Source organism: Macaca nemestrina, chromosome 4 (genome assembly GCF_043159975.1).
Source record: "Macaca nemestrina isolate mMacNem1 chromosome 4, mMacNem.hap1, whole genome shotgun sequence".
NCBI lineage: Eukaryota > Metazoa > Chordata > Mammalia > Primates > Cercopithecidae > Macaca > Macaca nemestrina.
The window spans coordinates 122214678-122232763 of NC_092128.1; the positions used below are offsets into that span (position 1 = coordinate 122214678).

Below are 18086 nucleotides of genomic sequence, written 5' to 3' on the forward strand. Positions count from 1 at the left end.
CAAAGAACAACCTTCTCAGGGAAGTACGGCTTAACTCTCCCATGTGAACTACATGGCAGTTACATGGATTTTGTAGAAAAAATTATAATGCTTTCAGTCTTTGGAAGTTAATTTTGCTATCTGTAAAGACTGGCAAATCCTATTTGCTTATTCAATGTATTTAACACAATTTAAGTTCTGATGACTAAAGTATAGTGGAAAAAAGACAATCTTTTGAGGAACCCAGTAGTTCAAGGAGGGAGAAGCAAAACTCAAAAGATCTCAGGGATTTCATAGATTTACTCATGATAATGTGTTATCCCTTGGTGATATGAAAATGAAACCCAGCAATTTAAAGTAAAATGTGATGAAAGATTTCTAAGTTAGGTCTATTTTTATGCTTTGAGGCCAGCCACTCTGAAAGCAACCAATTGTTTTTTCAATTGAGTTCATTGAAACTAACACACCATAGGCTTACTCAGCTAAAATAAAGAGAAAAGTCTCCCTGAACTTCACATTTCTGCTGTGTGTTAAATTAAAGTGTCTTTTGGTAATAGAGAAATCAGATTACCTAGAATGGGGGTGAGAATAGAAAGCAGGAAGCAAAATTATGGCATTTCCAGTGGCTGAATCTCTTATTCACATGAAATCCAGATTGCAAATCAAATGTATGAACTAACTGGGCATGCAGTTGCTCTGTTTACCTCCAGAAAACATGACATAGTTCATGTTCCCATCGGGGGAGACCTGGTTTCTGAATCAGATGGAAAACTAACTTCTATGATTGAGAAGCTGCAGGATTCTGATAAGTATCACCCCTATATGCATTTATTTTCAAATAAGAAAAACAGGGTTAAAAAGATATACCTTACAATATTATTGTGGCTGAATCAAAAATATTTACTCATAACTTCATTGGAAAGTTAAGCTTAAAGTTGAACAAATAAACTTACTATTTTGCCCAAGATTTGATTGTTCTGGAAGTTTGGAGAGAGAAACTTTTGTATACTGCTGTTTCTTAGATGAAGAGTTTGTCACATCTAGTCTCAGGGACACCGAAGACTTTGGGCTCATTGTATCTCTTGGGAATGCTTACATTTAGATAATTATTTTGGAACATATCTAATACATATTTAAACCACCTGTCAGTGGAAGACCAAGTTGTGCACCCTTAAAACTATTAAAATAATGTAATCAGTACTCAACAACTCTGCGTCATTCCCTAGGTGATGTTCAGGAGACACAAACATATATCAAAACCAACTCCTTCCAAAAGAGAGAGGACTCGAAGTCACAAATAAATTGCAACCCTTTCCTGAGGTAAAGCACTATGTGTTTGTCCCAAGAAGGGAGTGGTTTCTAGTGAGGACAGCTGAGCAATGGAGAAAACAAGGCTGTGAAAGTCTGTCACCTATCAATTCAAATGTCTCAATTAAGGAAGTCAGTAACTATTTAGAGATTTGTTTCTCAAAAATAATTCCATGAAAAATAGGTTTAAAAATAGGTTATAACCAGTCCTGAACTAAAGCCAACTGGAAAACAATGGGCAGGCACTTGTTGAGTACCTAGACAAGGGCATTGCAACCCTGGGACTCAGTGCATCTGGAGAGAAAGCCAGGAATGGAGATTTGGGCCTAGATCACTTCCCAGGAAATCAGAGCAATGCTGGACTAAAGGTGGGGCTGCTCCCTTGAGGTTCAGCAAGTAAGAGCAACAGCGTCTTTGAGAGCTTGGAAATATCGATGAAAAACAGAAGGAGGAAAGAGAGGAGTTATTTCCTCTCTACTGGCAGAACTCAACCAGAGAAAGTTTTCAAGAACAGGGATTGTCTCTGCTCTGGGCTGGGGGCTACAAGAGTAAATGTTCATGGAGAGAGGGTTTTGGGAAGGAGGTGTGTAAAGGAATTCCAGACAGCAAATCCAGCTGCTGAGACAGATGCATGACACAAACTAGCAGGTCCAGGAAGTGTGGCTACAGTTGTGGAATAGAATCTGTGAGGGAGAAGAAGGAAGGAAGAAGGAAGATGGTAGGTATCAGAGATGCTCAGAAACAAAGTAGGCTCGGCAGGCAGGGGTCTTGGGATGTGTTCTGTCGGCACAGAGTATGCATCCAGAAAGCACTTGAGAAATGCTCATTATATGAGAAATGTGAACAACTATATGCATGTCAGAGCAAAACATAGTGACTCCACTGTCCCCAACACTCTCTCTGGATCTCTCGGGGAACATCCCGGAAGCCCCGTTTCATACTTTTGGATCCAACTGCATTGATTTCTCTCAGTTCCTACATTTAAAAAAAAACCACAGAAATACTTTGGGATTTCAGGAACCAAGGCCTTGAGACTCATGATGGAAAAGGGTTTATGAGGTAGATTCTGCTCATAGATGCGTGGGTGCCACAGCTAGCAGTGTGTCCTCTGACCTTAGCTGAAGTCTTTGCAAACACAAGGGGGACATCTCTAGGGGTTTCAAATGTTTCTGAGCAAGGGAAAGATTAGCCAGGCTTTAGAGGAAAAAGTCAGATCTATATCACAAAATGGAGAGTCACAAAATGGCCCTAACTATGTCCTTGGTTATCCAGTGTCAAGGGATTCCCTCTGTCTTGTGCAACTCACCTTTGAAAAATGGAAGTAAAAATCAGTGAAAATCAACTTACTGGAATCCAATGAGCATAATTAAATTAGCCTTCTGTTCTTCAGAATCCAGCTTAGGGTGGTTGGTCTGAAAGGGAAACAAGGGATTTTTAAGAAAAAAGGGTTTGAAAGTCCAGAGATTTACAAATCATTTCCAACCTGTAGGATGATATTTCTAAGGCACAAAATGGTTTTCTCTCAGAAATTATTAAGGGAGTGCCAAGCGAGAACAAATCATCTATAAGCAAGACCATAATTTTTACATAACTTTTTTTGTACTTCCCCCAAAAAAGCTATTTGTGAAAATTAAAAATTAAAGTATCTAAACATTGCTAAATAAATAATGAGAGCTTCTGTCAGCTTTTTTTCTCTGGGTTTTTTGTTCTTTTTTTAAAAAGATGAAGTAGAAGAGAAATGTCTTTTATCTAAGAGAAACTTTTGTGTTCTCCGGGCACAACGCCCATGTTTTTGGCTTTTGCTCATCACCAACAATTACTTTGCTCTCTCTTTTGATATTTTGAGTGATCCTGTTTTTTTTGAGAAAAAGTCTTGACTTTTGGAATGTTCTCTCATTTGTTTTTTCTGTGTTTCTTACTTAGACCTACCCAGTTCTTGTGAATTCAGGTGAAGTTAAACTACTTACTGAAGAATTAGAAATAACTTGCCATGTCAAGGTTTTCTCTTAAAGTACAGACTGTACAATTCTTGGAGGATAATTGCTTCAGATTTAAAAAGAAACAATGAAAATAAGGTAAAACTTTTAAAGTCTTGTAGAAAAGTCTCAGCCATTCCAGTAGGTTTGTCACTAGTGCAGATGTGCTGCACCCCCTGTGCTCTGCCATGGAAGTCTGAGGTTGTCAAAGAGCTGGAAAGTATTGCCTGATTGGCACTCACGTGCTGGGCACAGGGTGCTAATTCTGGAAGCATTGGTGTCAGGGTGGGCCTGAGCCCAAAGCACCTCCTCAGCTTTTCAGGAGAACATCCCAATATTTCTTGAGCTCATTATGCTCTGATCTGCTCTGCTCTAAAAGTATGCTACACCTTCCCAATACTTTATTCTCCCAAATATTTCTCCACACTTTCCCAACAGTGGCTCTAACATGAGACTCAGTGCCTAGAAATGGCACTTACGTATGACTGCCACTGAGTGACTACAATAGTGAATTCCTTTCGTGTGGTCTACGTTGAGGACTCAGTTGCTTGGGAACAGGGCCGAAAACATGTGGACATCGTATTTTAAGCTCCTGGTACCCTGTCTCCTTGCAGACTCGTCCTTTCTCCTACTTCCTGTGCTTTGAAAACTCCCCATGCAGTCCCGTAGGTGGGGCTCTCTGCCCTCCAGGACAGGCCATGCAGGAGCCCACAAACACCAACAGTGTTTGATTTCGGCTAGTTTGTTTTCAGCTGCACATTCCACCAATTCAAATGGCTTAAGAATTAAAGACATTTACTAACTCACACCAAATAGGCAGTAGGTTGACTATTTTAGTGGCCAGATAAAGTTATGAGGAATTTCGGCCTTTCCATGATTCTGCTCCTTTATTTTCTCCTGTCTCTGGTCTCCATCTTCAGACTCATCCTCTCATGATGCCACATGGCGGAGGACACTCCACGTATCACCCCTTCTCACAACAACAATGAAATAATCTCCCAGCACATTTTGGAAGAATGAGTAAACCTCTCCAAGAAGCCACCCAGAAGGCTGGAGCTGGGGAGGACTACCTGGCCACCAAACAAAGGAAGAAATGGGAGGCTGTCTGTGGGGTGGGTCACCAGCAGGGACAAAACCACCTCATCCTATCTCTGACGAGAGAGCACTATTTGTTTCCGGGGTTTCATTGTTAATGACTACGCAGAAATAGTCACGTACATAAGTGGGAAAACAACAAAATTTCCTGAATTAAAAGAGTTTTTGAGAGTTGTCATCCCTCTTCTATGGTCCCTGACTGCTTTTATAGATGGCCCCTGGGTGTCCTGATGGGTTTCTGTGTGATACTGACTCGCTGTCTTAGTCCTTTTGGGCTACTGTAACAAAACTATTCCAGACTGGAGGCTTGCAAATAATAGAAATTTGTTTCTTCCTGTTACGAGGTTGGAAATCCAACCTCAAGGTGCAGGCAGAATCCGTGTATGGTGAGGGCCCATCCCTGTTTCCTAGCACAGGCTTCCTGGTTCCCTGTCATCTCCTGCATCCTCACATGGCTGAAGGGTCAGAGAGCTCCCTGGGTCTCTTTCATAAGGGCACCGATCCCATTCATGAGGGTTCCACCCTTATGACCTAACTACCTTTGGAAGTTCCACCTCCTAATACCATCACCCTGGGAGTGAGGATTTCAACATCTGAGTTTAAGTGGACACAAACATTCAATCTACGTCATTCACTAAACTTTGTGCAAATAAGGGGCTGACCGGTCCAGCCTGCAGCAGGAGCTAGATCCAGTGTACTCCCGGTTTCAGCCTGCTCTCCCCCTGTTGGAGTGGACCCTCTCCCTTTCCTATCACCCCCTAACATTAGCTTCCGGGGTCTTCCTTATTTCCTGTGGACCTATGGGTGTCTTGTAACATCCTCAAGGAGCAAGATGGGTTGGCTGCCTGGGGTCCCAGGGGACCTCACACAATTTCAGAGCAGAGGCAGGCAGCAGTCCTGCCGTGGTCACCGGAGGAAGCAGCGGCTGAGGTGGGAGGCAAGAGTCTCCCAGACCCAGGCAGGGCAGGCGGCCAGTGCAGCTGGGTTGAGGCGGTGGGGGTTGAAGGCCACCCCATTCCGGTGCTCATCTTTCCCAGTGCCCTTGCTGCCATGTCCCTCCTTCCTGTGTGTAGAGCCCAGACCTCTCTCGTGGGCCCTCTTTCCTCTTTGTTCTCATCCACCTCAGCCTCCATCTCGCTCCCCTTACAAGCCCAGGAGCTCTTCAGCCAGGCAGTGAGGTGAGAAACCCAACTCTCCCTCTCATTCGTCTATGACTAGAGTCATCTCTTGTTCCTGAAATCTTTTGAAAAGCCCAGCTGGGAAGACTATCTTCCTCTTATTTTTCCTATTCTTAGAGAGGTCACACATTATGCCCCATGGCTGTGAACACAGAGGAGCGAAGCCGTTTGATGGGGTGGGCGTGGTTGAGGACAAGACCACGAGATGACATCGTGTGGGTTTGCTCAGGCTGCTGCCACAAAGCAGCACAAACTGGGAAGCTCCAAACCACATAAACTCATTATCTCACTTCTCAGGAGGCTACAAATCTGAAGTCAAGGCATCAGCTGGGCTACGCTCTCCGAAACCTGTAGGCAAGTATCCTTCTCTGCCTCTGCTGGCTTCTAGTGGCAGTAGCCCACATCAGTGCCGGGACATCGCAGCTGCAGCGCTCCGATCCCAGCCTCTGTGGCATTGTGCCTGTGTGTCTGTGTCTTCACGTGGCTGTTTTCTTCTAAGGACACCGACCATATTAGGTTAGCACCCTACCTAAACCCTGCAGTGTGACCTCATCTTCACTAATGACATCTGCAATAACCTTATTTCCAAACACGGTCACATTCAGGCTCCATCATATCACTTTTGTGGGACCCAAGTCAACCCCTAACATAGATTAGAGAAAAACAAAAACTATGCAATAACTTTTCTCTCTCTGCCACACTCGCCTTCCTTCAGACTGCCTTGGGTCAGTCCCTCCCTTAACCCAGAAGTTGAAGGACAAAAGGTAGGAGCCAGGCGTTTCCTGACAGTCGCCTGCTGCTGTGAGAGGCTGCACTCTGGACTCACAGCTGGAGATGGTTCTTCCACCTGGGCCCTGGGCCTCCACCCTTGTGGGCTTTCCAGAGCAAAATCTATTCATGGATGGGATTAAACAAAAGATGTAAACTCTCGCATTTCCATAGCCCTTCCTAGGGTGTGTTTTCATCTGAAGCTAGCCGGGGCCTTCTTCCAAGTTCGTTCAGGTTGCTAAGGCAATTCGGCAACTTGCAATTGCAGGACTGGATTGAAATATAAGCATAAATAAACAACAGGAAGCAAAACAGTTTCCTCATGACATTAACTCTGAGAATCAGTGCCTTGAAGTTCTCCAAGATTTCTGAGTTCTGAATTTATATGGCTCTAAGGCTCTGCTTGCCTATCTGATAATTCTTAATGGATAATTGTGTTTGACTCTCCTTCCTCTCACACCCTAGGAAGGGCTATGGAAATGGGATATTTTACATCTTTTGTTTAATCCCATCCATGAATAGATTTTGGTTTAGGTTCCCAAAGCCTGGAACCCAGGCACCTCGGCACTTGAGAACTTAGAAGTTCGTGGACTTTTTACAACTTGAAAATGGAAGGTTTCAGATGAAAACACTTATGACCAAATTATATCCTTGAAGTTCAAGATAAAGGTGATTACAATCAATTCATGGAAAAATCTAACAGTGCACTGCCTTTGACAAAAATCACTCCATGCTTCAGGCCTTGTTAGTGTTAATGAATACCCCTGGCAGAAAAAAAAAAAGGCCTGCATTGATGGTGCTCACATTTAAGACTGATTTCTCAAAAAGGATTTTGCATCTCTAAAGGGATTTTCAGAAATGAGCCACACACTGTTCTTTGAAATAGGTAATTGGTCATTAGCCCATGATCTCACTCACTGTTATTTCATAGGCCATGAAGGTTTTCAGCATTAGAAAAGTTCAAATTGCCAGGAGCATGCATAAACAGTGGAGGCTGGGTCGGGCACAAAAAGACTCAGTTGGAAATTTTCTCTGACCCTATACTACATTATCCTGAGCTGATCCCACACTATACTGAGCTGTAGTTGCTGGAAAAATCCTTCCCTAAAATTGTATTCCTTTAGTTGTCTATATGTCTTGTGTACTCTATTATTACAGTCATAACCCTGATAACCACACATTGCTCGGGAATAAAATCAGGTCATTCAAAGGCTAAACTAACAGCTAACACAAATATTAAATGAGCATAACATGTTACATATATTTTCAAAGTGTCTCTAAAATTAGGAATATAACCGTGTATTTTTCTATTAACTAACCAAGTTTTCTGAAAAGTGAATAAACAAGAAGAAAAGTGGGAAAATAAGAAGCTCTTCTATATTTGTATCTATTCATAAACATTCTGATTAGCAAATATGGAAATAATGAGCTACCATTATATTTCCATTCACTGTTTTGAAATGATTTCTTCTTAATACTCTATTCAATAATGTTATTACATTTTCATATATTTCCCCCAAGCCTTTATTGAGAGGACTTTAAAATCTACAGAGCAGTTAAAAGACCAGTGCAAACAGGAGCAGAGCCTGCCTGTGAATGGCTCTGAGATCACACAGCCTTTGTTGCAGGACTAGAAGATGGCAGTAGAGAAACACTTGCCAAGGTCAGGAGAAGAATTCATCAAAAACCCTCAGGAAAGCCTGTAGCAAGCAGGTAGTTAGCATCAGGGGAGCAGAAGAGGAGAAATGCAATTTAAAAAGTTTTTCTCTGTTTCTTAGTACTTAATACTGGAAGGGGAAATACCAAGAGGTATAAGAGAGTGCACCACAGTCATCTGCTCCCGGCAGAAGAAGTGTTTTAAGGAAATAAAAACCCACCAAGGAGCCATCTCTGGACTTTATTGTCTCCAGGGGAAAGCATATCATCTAATGTGGATATGGCTCTGAAAAGCTAATTCCTCATCATTTGGATTGCTTTCTGAGCCTTTTTTTTTTTTTTTTTTTCATGGAGTTTCGCTCTTGTTGCCCAGGCTGGAGTGCAGTGGTGTGATCTCGGCTCACCGCAACCTCCTCGTCTCCCAAGTTCAAGTGATTCCCAATCTCAGCTCACCGCAATTGCCTCCCAAGTTCAAGCGATTCCCACCTCAGCCTCTTGAGTAGCTAGGATTACAGGCATACACCACCACGCCTGGCTAATTTTGTATTTTTAGTAGAGATAGGGTTTCTCCATGTTGGTTGGGCTGGTCTCGGACTCCTGACCTCAGGTGATCCACCCGCCTGGCCTACCAAAGTGCGTGAGCCACCGTGCCTAGCCCATGTTGTCTTTTAAGTTACTCAGGGAATAAAATTCTATAGAAACTGAAGGTACTATGGTGCTCTTTAACCAGTTATTTTGGGGAGATACATCTAAAAAGGTTTAAAATCAAAACAAAACAAAACCACAATTGACTATCAGCCAGAAGCTGTTGATTAAAGGTATTAATTAGGGCTATTAATTAGATCTTGTGTCAAAGAGCAGATATTAAAATGCAGGCCTGAGTGGGAGATGGAGCATATCTCTTTGTTTCAAAGGCATTACAGAAAAGTCCCTAGAGCCCATGTATAATTGCTACATTAATTCAGCTTATCAAAGGCCACTGGAAACGTGGCACTTGCTTTACTAAGAATTCAAAGGATTCTGGCACTTTACTTGGTATTAATTGGCTTGAACTGACCCGATGCATCTGGCTATCCAATCTATTGTGCTATTCTTCCAATGGATCAGTCTCACCGTATGGACCATGGTGTAAGCTACATGCTGGATTTGGGGAGTCTGTGTTTCTAAATTGATCCAATATTGAGTACAGTTGCTTATCAAAATACCCAACAAATGTCACTGTTCTAAAGCTGAGCACCCTCTTTGGTAAGAAGCAAAGTCACTAAAGGGAAAAAAAATGCAAAACTTTAGACCATCATCATTTCATGTGGTAAGAAAGAATGGCATTAAATTTAAACCTAGATTGAGAGGTACAATTTTAAGGCATATGTTTATTTACAAAATTGAGCACTCTGTTGGCATAAACAATAATGTGAGTGCAACAATGTTCCCTTTATGGCCTTAAAAATTATATTCTGTGTTATTAACAAAAACAAAAGAGATTGAGAAGAGGAAAGATTGAAAACAAGATAAGGAAATTGGAGTACACTAAACGTGCCGAGGGGATTTTACACAAACAAGGAATATCAGGAGGGCCTTTCTAGATGATGATCTTTACAACAGAAAATGTTTGCTTTATGAGCATGAATGTTATGCTGAGAGCAGATGTTACTGTTTATCTATGTTCTACTATCACAAGGTTTTAGGATCCTCTGCTGCAAAACAGTGTTCTCTCTAAGTGGGTTTTAATCGTTACTAGTAATGAGCATTGTAACCTCACCTCTTCACAAAATGCTTAATCAAACAATCTGCCAGACAAACATGTTCGGCATGCATTCAAGATGCAAGGATGGGGTACGTTTCTCATTTCAAGTCAAGTGGAGGAAGGAGCATCAGGTGAGGATATAAGACAGGAGAGGACATGGTGTATATGGTTGGGGTAAGTCTGCATTTGTTGAAAGCCTAATGCAGGGCAGGTTTTGGGCCGCAATGCAATCTCATTTGCAATCTCATTTCATTTTCACCCCAGCCTTTTGAGGTAGGCACTAATGGTTCGGTGTATACACAGGGAAGCAGAAGTGGAAAGAAGGTAAGAACTTGCTGAGTGTCACACAGCTAAAGCCAGTTCCATCTGCTGTCAGAAACAAAAAGTAGATAGATGTAGTCATTTTTCACAAACTCCAAGTGTTCTTTGTAGGCAATGAGTCTTGTTATCTAATTACTGACAGAGTGAATTGCTTTGAGTCATCTATTCTAAAACAAAGTTGTCCTTTTTGGCAGGTATTCTTCAAACTGAAACAGACATGTCACCAAGAGCAGACCAACCACTGCTGCTAGCTGACTGGTGACGCTTGACGTCATCAGCGAGGCACCTTCTTACCATTTGGTGTTCTGCATGTGTTTCACTGAGAGTTTGGGGGGCTAAGATGGAATTGGGCATATCTGCTTTAAAAGAAGATTCTAAGCTTAAACTTTAAGGTCTTTGTCTTCGGCAAATACATTGACACTGCCACCCTCTTGGTTTTTCATTTGTTACAACAGACCCAGAATGCATCACTATGTGCCCATTTGTGGGAATTTGTACACATGAGACACTTTTTTTTTGGAGAGAGAGTCTTGCTCTATCACCCAGGTTTGAGTGCAGTGGTGGGACCTTGGCTCACTGCAACCTCAGCCTCCCAGGTTCAAGAGATTCTCCTGCCTCAGCCTCCTGAGTAGCTGGGATTACATGTGCCCACCACCATGCCCAGCTGATTTTTGTATTTTTTTTTTTAGTAGAGACGTGGTTTCACCATGTTGCAGGCTAGTCTCAAACTCCTGACCTCGTGATATGCCCACCTCGGCCTCCCAAAGTGCTGGGATTTCAGGCGTGAGCCAACGCACCTGGCCTGAGGCACCTTTTTTATTATGTCATGTGTATGCCTGCATGGCAGGTTGTAGTGTCACAGAAAGCGTGCTGGCAAAGGTGGCACCTAAAGTTAAAGATGGCAGGCAAATGAGTGAAGAAGTTGAATAGAAAAGGAGTAAGTTGAAAATAGGCCTCACAATCACAGGAAATAGACAAGTCAGTGGGAAAATTTTTAATGTTAGCGTACATAAATTATGTAGATATTTGCATGTCTGAATTTTCTCTTGAGAAGTCCAGAGCTTACGTTAGACTCCCAAAGTGCTCCAAGACACTGTGAGAGAAAAAAGAAAGAAGAAAAGACAAATTGGCTACTGCACTAGGTAGAGAAAATATTAGAGCAGGCAGGGAGGAAATGCAAGGAGGGAGAGCAAGGAGCAAAGGGCCCCAGAAGGAAGGGCTCTAAGAGAAAGGGCATTGGTAGCCTTGGGGAGCGGGACCCAGGACCAGGAGGCTGTGGTTGACCAACTTGAGAAGTATGTCCGAGTCCTCAGGGATGATTTTAGCAAAGGAGATGATGGACTGTGGCTGCTATTATTCTAATGACTGTACATGTGTTAATGCATTTAATGTTTCAAAGACCTTCTGACATGGGTTTGTTTAGCATCCAGTCTTGGAGATACCAGCAAAGAAAGGCTGGGTCCTTTGCAGGCTCTGACAGCAGCAGGCAGGAGAGCAGGAGTATGAGCCTGCCTCCAGCCTCAGCCACAAGTCTGACGCTGCCTTACAGGCACTGGATTGAAGTGACAGTTGCCGGTGACTTTTTCGGCCCTTCCTCCTCACAGAGATCTCTGGTTCTGTGAATTCCTGGCTATGTAGACAGGGAGTCTGTCATTTGAATCATTTCTCAAACCCACTTTCTTCTGATTCCTGCTCCCCAGGCAGCCTACATTTCACTTGCACTTGGTCTAATTGATTATTGCTTTTTCTGTCTTCTCTTTCTTGCTGGCGGCCCCTTGTGACCCTGAGGGGGCAGTATTTACAGCCACCATTTGCCAGGGGGATGCTCTTTTCCTTCTCATTGCCAACTAATGACTCCATTCCATTCTCATGGGCAACCACAGCAGGCTACACCTAGATGCTTCTTAAGCGATTTCTGGGTTGCCAAGGCTATTCCATTTGGCTGAGGGGCTAGGCCTCTCCTTCTTGATGACAGAGACGTGAGTTTGTACAACACAAATGACCCTGACACCTGTGCCCACAAAGTTCCTTTCCTCTTGCTCTCAGCTCTAAGTGTTTATACAGCCAATCTAAAATCACTGGAATTAGAAGAGACACTAGTGATTTGTTATTTGCTGTTGAGGAAAATGCTTTCTGGAGAGCACGTGTTTTGGCCCAGTGCATAGGTTATCTGTAGCAAAGTTTTGACCAGAATTCAGACTTCCCAAACTCCCAGTTCAGAACATTTGAAACTGCACCAATCTCATCCTCAAGGTCAAACCTCTGTGTCTAAAGAACTTCACTTTGGTGCTGCATGTGAGGATGAGCCCCTCAATATCACGAGGTAGCTATAAAGACTGAATCCAGGCTGGGGACAGCTCCAGGTAATGCTGATGAGATCTGACACCCAAAATGCAATCTGGGGAGTCAACAAGAGAAGAAAAGTCTCCATGGAACCAACGAGCAGCACTGAGAGCTAAGGTCATAACCTGTGAAGACATTTTCTGCTATGAAAAGATAGAGAGGCCAGGCAAAGAAGAAATGGAGAACAGTGAGAGTAGGAAGGTAGAGATAGAAATAAGGAAGACAGTCCAGTGGAATTAAAATATACAAGTGTTAGGGTCTCCTAGAACATCGCTTGAGGTAGACCCTGGCAGGAGGGCCTGGGCAGTGGAGCCAGTTGATGGGGACAAGTTGCATGGGTCACTTACTTCCAAGACTCTGCACAGTCCTGGCTCAAATGGATTAAGTGTTTCAGTGCAATAATCAAGTGACTCGGGGGCGGGGGGGCAGAGGAATTGCCTTTCTTTAGAGATGCAAGGGCTGCCAAAGTCATGGTGGGGCTGGCATGAATCACAGGGCAGTGAGATACAGAGGGCATCTGACTGGTCACCTACGCAAGGAGCTGGGCCAGGAGCATTGATGGAGAATCAGACACAATGGTTTTAGAGTATAATGGGAAAAATATCTAATTGCTCTATGATCCTTTGAAGCCTCCTGTAACCATGCAAATGCCTTAAGAAAAATGAAATCAAGCACATCAAGTACCAGTGTCATCTTCTGTATGGCTTGTTCTCTCTGGGACATAATACACCACTGCAAGCGACACACCAACCTCATTTCCTCTATCCCTGCACTTATTTTAAATTTTAGTTCAGGAACATAGGAACATGATTCAGTGGGCGTGACTCTCTCCACTTCCACAATGTCCTAACAAAATACAATTTGAAATCACCACCTCTCACCACCTCTCCTCCCCCAGTTGTGATTTCAGAGTCCTTTTCTTTTTCCAATTAATGGTGCAGTCACTAATACCTTGCAATCACAAATAACTGTCATGACCTCTCACGGATTATTTTTTCCTTTTTCATTTAATTGACTATGATGGAAAATCACAGATGCTAAACTCAAGTGTTGGCAAGGGCAAAGAGAAAAAGCTTTTATTCCATCTCTTGAAGCATACTTTAATTGTGCTGTGTAATACTGCATAATCATCTCCTTGGTGACAGTTAGCTAACAAAGTTGTTTCATGATCTTTAAATCTGTTTTAAAGACCCATGAACCATAACTGGGTAATTGTCCACCCTGCATAATAAGCATGGTAATTGTTGCAGGGAAAAAACACATAATTACAAGACATCAGGGTTACCCGAATGTGGGTTTGCCCAAGCCCAGCAAATAAGCAGAATCTCCAGATAGATTATTGTTGCACAATTTTTTGGTAAAATCCTACCTTCACAATACAACTCTTTTTAGTATCATAAACCTTTATGGCTTGTTCATAGTTTGAAAACTGTGTGTGTAACAAAAAATTTTTACATATGTTATTTGATTCTCACTGCAAGAGATTGAGGTGGAAATGAACCTATTATCACTGACATTTTAGAGATGAGACAACAGATTCAGGAAGATTAAATGTCCGGCTGTTGTGAGGGACAAAACTAGTGGGTGCTCAGGACTCGAATAATACCTATCTTAGTCCATTTGGGCTGCTGTAACAAAAATACCACAGAATGGGTGGTTTAAAAAGCACATGTTTATTTCTCACTGTTTTGGAGGCTTAGGAAGTCCAAGATCAAGGTGCTGGCAGATGTGGTTTCTGCTGAAGACCCACTTCCTGGGTCATGGATGGCATCTTCTTACTGCATCCTTGAAACTGTCTGTATAAATTTTATAAAAATCATCAGAGAAAATGAGTGGATGAGAAACAAAAATAAACCAAGCTTGCAGCACACTCAGTATTCATCACTGGGTCAGCTTGCTCTCCAACCTGCTTCCTCATAGATTTTCTCTGCTCTTGTCCCAGAATCACGTAGATCTTATCACAGGATTACAGTTATTCTTAACTTCTCTGTAGATAACAACCTGAACATTGTAAAATGTTAAATTTTCCATCCGAAATACTCTTTTGGTCCTGTGTACCAGTGAAACTACTGATGTCAAGTGGTCTGAAGTACCCCATGAGTCACTGACTCACCAAAGAATGCAGTTTCCAAATCCCAATGCTTTCATCTCCCTTACCCTGACCAATAAGTAACCATAATTTTTCAGCCCTTCACTTGCCAAAATCTCCTTAAAAACTTCAGTCCGGAACTCCTTAGGGAGATGGACTGGAAAGTCCCTCCCATTGCCTCACTCGGGATCACTAAACTCTTTATCTGCTGCAAACCCTTCTGTCTTCGTGTATTGGTCTGTTACTAGGCAGTGGGCATACTAACTTGGTGGTTCTGTAATATTCTCACGTGGCACAAGAGGTGAGGGTCCCTCTGGGGTCTCCTTTATTAGGGTATTAATCCCATTCAGGAGAGCTCTACTCTCATGACCTAATCACTTCCAAAAATCCTACCTCCTAATGCCATCACATTGGAGGATAGGATTGCAACATGAATTTGGGGAAAAAACAAACACTCAGTTCATCATTGGGTATTGACCCAATTCATCAGATTTCTAATCTATAGAATTTTCCACCAAATTGGGAGGGAAAAAAAAGAACCTTTCTTCACTCTTCATTTTCAATGAGAATTTTTTACTTTCCTCTTCCTTCCCTGTAATTTCACGATGTTTTGGTAAGTGGAAAGACTATAAAAAAAAGTCTCAGGTAGGTCCAAGCTGTAAAGTAGCTGGCACAAGCTTCCTCTGTGCACTCAGGGAGCTCCATCCTTTGTGGACACTTCCGTAAGAAGTGGGCTGCAGAAAGTCAACATTCAGGGAGCAAGCCCCGAGGAAATCCTTTTCACTCACCTTGTGTTCTTGATGTAAGATCTACGTCCTTGTTCTCAAAGAGATGATTGGGGCTATTTTCATTTTAAGAATCCTGCAATGAAAGAATTAGTCTAGATAAGATTCAGAAAAATTGAAGAAAAATTGGCTAAGACTACATGTGGCTTTTTTATTGACAAACCAACTTTATTGTGATTTTTGGTACCTAGTAAAGATTCTTAAAAATAACATGAGTGTTCAAGATTTATCTTTCCTTATGTTTTTTGAAGACCTCACTGTACTCAGTTTCAGCAAAAACTTACATTCCTAGCCCAAATTAATTTACACAAGTACAGAAACAACTTTCTGGCAAAACCCTCTTCTGCTCTTGGCTTTTATTGAATGCCCTTGTAAGAAACATTTCAGGAATTGGAAACTTGTAGTAGCTGAAAATATTGTCTGTAGGTTTCAAATCCTTTATATTAGAGCTCAAGAGATGTAATTTTCATGAGTCTATTCATGGGGAAAAATGGTCTCTTAATGAAAACAATGTTTTGGCTTCCATGTAGCAGAATAATAATACTTAGAAGGCAAGAGAAAGTAAGGGACGAGGTCATCATGTGCTGCTGATTAAGTGCTGTGCTGGTGTCAAGCATGAGTTGAGCACTCGGGAATTTACAGCTTCCCACCTGGGCTTACTGTTGATATTTCCAACTCAATAGACCCAGAAAGCACATATTCTGCATTATGTTATTAATCAACCACAGGGTCAGTAGACACCGTAGAAGTGAAAAACGTTAGAGGACTTCATCTACCTGATTGTCTGCACCACAGATAGAGAAGTGTAGAACCCAAGTAGTGCAAAAGGAGGCATTCCCGGAAACTTGTGAGGTGCCTAGGCATAGAGGAGGATGGGAAGACCTGGTGTCTCTGCAGCCCAGGTGTCAGATAAGTGCAGGACCCAGTGCTATGACACAGCTACTCAACATTAGCTGAGGCCACAGAGGGAGAGGTGAGTATACAGCAGAAGCTGGGGTCATGGAGCAGACTCCTCCAGGCACAAAGAAGAAGGTAGAGAAACACTCTCAACTCTCTTTCTTCTGTCTTCTAATCTTCCACCAGAGGCTGTCATTGGTCCAACCTCCCTGGAAAGCCTGAAGGAAAGGAAACTGACACAGAGTCCCAGAAGGAGAAGATGTGAGAGGGACTTGAAGGAAATGGGTGCTACACACACAAGATCCCATTTAACCCTGGCTGCAGACCTGCAGTCTAAGTGAGTCACCACTATTTTACAGAAGAGGAAACAGAGGATCAAGGAGATACAGAGCCAACAAGCAGAAGAGGGAGGACCTCACCCAAATCAGTGGGATTCTCTTACCCCTACACCGAACTGTCTCTCTGTTCTGTTTACGACCTCAGGAAGCTATGTCTGCCCCTGCTTTTTCTATTAAAGTGCCTGAGACTCCCCCCGAGACTTGCTCTGCTTGGTGGAACTATGCCTTGCATCCTGCCTCGTCCTTGTTCAAGTCCCGTTTCTTAACAAAGAAACCGGCATCATTTCTCCTCTCATTTCAAAAGTCTTCCTCAACTTATTTTCTCTCAGACTCTTATCTTGTCTCTTTTTTCCATTTCATCCAAATTCTCTCTCCTTCCCCTAATTTGCTTTCTTTAATTATCCAGACACATGTAAATAAGTTTGATAAAGTTGTGTGTTCGGATTCCCATTCAAACTGTATTTTCTTGATGATTTTAACTATTTTTACAGCTACCGTCAAAAACACATAGTTAATGAATATTAAACTATATTACTGAAAATAACCTGTCTACTGATTTCTAGATTTGACTTTTGAGTGGTTTTATGTGAATACAGAACAGGTATCTCAAATTCAGCATGACTGGTACCACGGTTTCTTAACTTGAGCACTATTGACTTTGTGGATCATGTAATTATTTGTTGTTTATTGTAGAATGTAGATTCATAGCAGATGCCAGTAAATTCTATGGCACTCCCTCATCATCCCCAGATGTGAAAATCAAAAATATCTCCAGACATTTCTTTATGTTCCCTGAAGGGCAAAACCACTTCTCATGTAGAACCACTATCTAATATTGAATTTATCTTTGCTCTTCATATCCCCAATATTTCCTTCGATTTCGTGATAAATTAGTAAATTTGCTGCTTACAACATTGTTAATGGCAACATCAACTTCCGCACCGGTAAGATTTGAAATTATGCCATGATTTTATCAATTCCAGCTTCTCTATATTTTATTTCCAACCATCTGACAAATTATTTAAATAATATCCTAATAGTTCCTCTTGAACTTATTTTTGCACTTTTGAGCTTAGATCCCATCCTCATTTGGACTATTGCAATTGCATGCTCATCTGGACTTTCTACTTGTGATTTCTAACCATGTCCACTTATTTCTCACATTGCCATCAGAGCTTTCTCTCCAGAGCACACATCTGATGAGCTGGCTGCAGCGTCATATGTCTGCAATGGTTTCCGGGGTATCAATATCCATAGTAACTCCTCAGCTAGTATTCAGTGTATGTATCCATCCATTTATTTAAAATATATTTTGTAATCGTCGAGCATTGTTTTAAATATTTTTGATCTGCTGATGAATAAAACTGAATGAAAATTCTTCCTCCGTGGTCCTTACACTCAAGTAGGACAGAGAAATAATACAAATACACAAATAACTTATACAAAAATATTAAAGGGTAATATGTGCTATGACAAAATTAAGGCTAAGAAGTAGGATGGGGAATGCTGACATGAGCATGTGTTGTGGATTTTAAATGTAAGAATCACAAAATTCATCATTGAGGAAAGGACATTTGAGCAAATGCCAAAAGGAGGTGTAAAAAGCAGA

The 18086-nt window shown here is 42.0% G+C and overlaps 1 long non-coding RNA gene across 1 annotated transcript in view; it reads left to right on the forward strand.

The window, feature by feature from the left end:
* The window catches only part of LOC105492387 (uncharacterized), a 47524-nt gene extending 29717 nt beyond the window's left edge, over window positions 1-17807 (forward strand). The window contains exon 4 of the long non-coding RNA XR_011622386.1: window positions 16326-17807. This is a non-coding gene — a long non-coding RNA (uncharacterized lncRNA). The remainder of the gene's footprint in view (window positions 1-16325) is intronic.
* The last annotated feature ends 279 nt before the right edge of the window (window positions 17808-18086 follow it).